This window comes from Mus pahari, chromosome 5 (genome assembly GCF_900095145.1).
Source record: "Mus pahari chromosome 5, PAHARI_EIJ_v1.1, whole genome shotgun sequence".
NCBI lineage: Eukaryota > Metazoa > Chordata > Mammalia > Rodentia > Muridae > Mus > Mus pahari.
In genome coordinates, this window is record NC_034594.1 from 48,599,348 (window position 1) to 48,603,309 (window position 3,962).

At 37.7% G+C, this 3,962-nt stretch overlaps 1 protein-coding gene across 2 annotated transcripts in view; it reads left to right on the top strand.

Moving 5' to 3' along the window:
• The window catches only part of Spag16 (sperm associated antigen 16), an 834,729-nt gene that overhangs the window by 65,057 nt on the left and 765,710 nt on the right, over positions 1-3,962 (top strand). The gene's annotated exons all lie outside the window — the stretch shown is intronic.

Genomic DNA, 3,962 nt, shown 5'->3' on the forward strand with positions numbered 1-3,962 from the left:
TGTCCTAAAGAAAAGGCCTTCTCTTTCTCTGTGGGCTAACATAACTTCCCTAGCCTTCCTTCTAAATGCATAGAAGAGAATTGTGCGCCATTTAAGAATAAGCCAGCAATAAAGTAGAACACAAACTACATGCATATGTAGCAGGGGATGGCCTTGTCAGGCCTCAATGGGAGGAGAGGTCCTTGGTCTTATGAAGGCTCGATAGATAGAGTACAATAATAGAAGCAGGGGGAGGGGGGGTGAGATAGGGGGTTTCCAGGAGGGGGGCGAACCAGGAAAGGGGATAACATTTTAAATGTCAATAAAGAAAATACCCAGTTAAAAAAGAATGTATGTGCATATTCAATCCATTTGTTTGTAAGCAGGATCGTAATTAAAATCTTATATAAATGCATAGTCAAAGGAATAAAAAATGAAAAAAAACCCCACAGAACATATTAAAGGAGTTGAATTAGATACTTTGTGTTGCTGGGATAGAATACCCACGGAGAACAATGCAAAGGAAGGCTTGGTCATGGTCATCATCTTCACAGAGGGGCATTCTTTTCCCCTGGTTACACAGATTCCTTCAGGTGGTATGCGGTGCCTAGTGACAGCTGGTCCCCTGTATACACATATTCTCTTTCAGGTGGTATGCTGTGCTTAATGACAGTTGGGTGAATCATTTGTTAACTTTTGTTGTAATGCAAGGCTGGCATGTTATTTGACAGAAAACTTTGAAAATACAGAACATGCAAATTATATATCAATGCTTTGTCCATTTTTCTTGGTGATGCATTGCCACACTTAAAGAAGTACCTCTGTGATAAAAAGTTGAGACCTCAAATAAGCTGAACTATGTAAAGTGCATCTGTCCTTTCTTTCCTCTGTGATCACTCACTTTTATTAATATTTAAGTTAGCATGTATTTATTATTATACAACATCAGGGTATGTTTGTTTTATTCACTTTAAATGGCACTTATGGGCTCTGTTATAGAAAAAAATACATAAAGCATTTCATCGAACTGCATATTATTAATATGTGTATTCTTATAATTGATATTGCTTGTGTTTGTTTTATAATGCTAATTCTATTTTCTGTAAATTAGTAGGCAAATTCAATAAAACATTTAAATCTATTATATGTAAATATGATTTCTTACAGAATTAACTATTTTGAATAAAGCCATGAAGTAGTAAATGGGCCTAGAAATACATCTTTAAATTCCGCTACTCTTTCGTGCCTCATTAGCTCACATTTAGCTGCCCCTCTTCTCACTTAGTTTCCATGTTGCTCTATGCGGACTGCCTGTTTTGTTTTCCTGAAGCACCTCCTAGTCTAATTTTCAAAAGATTCTATGGAAAGAAATCATCTCAATATTTACACACCTGAAATTGTCTCATTTTGTCTTGCATTAATACTCAGTTAATAATAGTTTATCAATTTAAATCACTTCCTCATTTGCATCTTGAGGGAACAGCCTTGCTATCTCAGATGCTGCTGCTGTTTGCTTTTGGAGTGATTCTCCTTTTTGTGAAAATAACCAATGCTGTATGTGCTGCAATATACTAATGTGCCAATATTTTGAAAAGAATATACAGTAATGTTTGCTCATGAAATGGCCTTATTTATATGACTTGAGGAACTTTCAGGCTGATTGGCTAAGTCATTCTTCCATATTCCTAGATGAAAACTTATCCTTGGCTTTTTGAGACAAATTAGTCAAGTCTGAGATCTTAGGGTACAAAAAGCAGCCTCAGATTAGTGACTTAGAGTTCGAAAACTTAGTGTCCAGCTTTATGTGACACTAAAGCTGGAGAGCGGAATGTGCTCCTCTATGCTGTTCTGTTTTTACTTGTAAGGTTGAAGTTGGAAGAGGAAAAGGAGTTAAGAGGAACAGAGAAGTCAGGTTTTCACTTGAAAAACTTTGAGTTGTCTTAGAGATCTTTGGACCTGCCAGATGCTAAAGTCAGGTTACCTCCATCATGAAACCTCCGTAGTCATCTACAAACTTTCCTGAGAAAGAGTGTTCTGTCACAACACTGCCTGGTGGCTTGCCTCTCCATGTTCCTCTTAACGTGCAGCTCAGGTCTTCTTTCTTCCTTGCATCATTTTCCATCTCAGGCCATGCTCTTCGCTACTACTCTAGGTCTTATTCCTCTTCACATCACAGTCAAGCTGCCATAGGTAAGGGTGGTATCTGAGTCCACTCTTCTCGCTCTTCAGTGAGATCTCCATCTTGCTGTTCTAGATTGCAGGTTAGCAATCATTTCACACTGCGCTTTCCAGATATGGACAACAAGCATGAGACACCCTGCTTATTGTCCATCGAGTGCAGAGTAGGTCTGACTATTATTCACATTCCCAAGTCTTAGAGGAATAGCCCTCACATGAGAGCTTTGTCTAGAGAGGTTCCTGGCACCCTCCATCCCCATGTTCTCTAATGTCTTAAATCTTTAGTATTTATGAAAAGTGTAAAAGAATCTACTCCTTGTAGTAAATCCTTAAAGTTTTGCAAGTAGCCTGATACCTCTTCTGGAAAGCAAAATATAGTGTTCTTTGTGAAAAGTCACATGGAAACATATTGATGTAGCTTGCTAAAATATGTGTTTTGGGGAAACTTTTAATTTAATGTCTCTAGTTTTTTTCTATTCTTTTAGGTATTTTTCTTTTTTAAAAACAGTTACATTTCATTTTTATTGTTCATTTGTATCCCTTCTTTCCACTTTTAAATATGGTAAGATGTACAGTTTACTTTCTCAAAACAGTGATTCATAAACTTCATTGACTTACATTCTGATTAGCTTCTGGTTCTCTTTCGGGGGAATGACTTCATCCATTTTATCATGATCAACCCCCTGACCCAAATTTATTTTTATTTTGAAAGCTCCGTTATTAATTTCCTATTCACCATTGACTCTGTTGTCTTAGAAGCCTAGTATTATGTCAACTGATGCTATATTTACTTGGATCTCCTTGTCTTAGAGTTACTATCACAGTGATTAAAACACTAAGAACAAAAGAAAGTTGGGGAGCAAAGTTGGCTTATGCTTCCACATCACTGTTCATCATCGAGGGAATGCAGGGAGGGAATTCAAACAGAGAAGGAACCTCAAGGCTTGAGCTGATGCAGAATCTGCGAAGGGGTGCTTCTTATTGGCTTTCTCCCATTGCTCAGCTGCTATGTGATAGAACCCAAGAAAACCAGCTCAAGGGTGGTCCCACCTACAGTGGCTGGGCCTTTCTACATAGATCATTAATTAAGAAAATATACTGCAGGCTTGCCTATAGGCCAATACTATAGAGGCATTTTCTCATTTGAGAGTCCCTTTTCCTAAATAAGTCTAGCTTGTGCCAAGTTAACATAAAACTAGCCAGCACATTCCTTAAAGACTGTAATTTTGCCTTTAAATGCTGATCTTCTGTTTCATTTCCTTCATAATCTTTCTTCATCTTTAGTTTTTATTTTGTTTTATTACTTTTTTCTTCAATTTGTGATTTTTTTTTTGTGAATGTGTATAAATACTTTAGATTAGGTTATTAAGCTGTTCACAGTCCACCATTAAAGATACTTATTTCTGCTTCATAATCAAAACTCCTAAAAGGTATGAGTATTGTCCACATTGATAGATGTGGACAATGGCTATGAGCTCTTTGTTGGTGAATAAGTGTCTCTCAAGGATAAGAAGGCAGAGCCTACAGCAAAGATGAGCAGGGTGCTGCAATATCCCTGGCTATAAAACAGGGCACTTGTGGAAAGCAGAGGTTGAAATGTGTCAGCATATTTACTGATGTTGGTTTTCCTCACACTTCTCTATACATTCCTAGATGGTAAGATGTTGGGTCTTGCTAGAGGTTAGAGGAAGACTTCAACATTGCTAGGTTTTCTCTCTAGTTCCATGTACCTATGCACATCACCTGGGGGAGGAGAGAGAGAGAGAGAGAGAGAGAGAGAGAGAGAGAGAGAGAGAGAGAGAGAG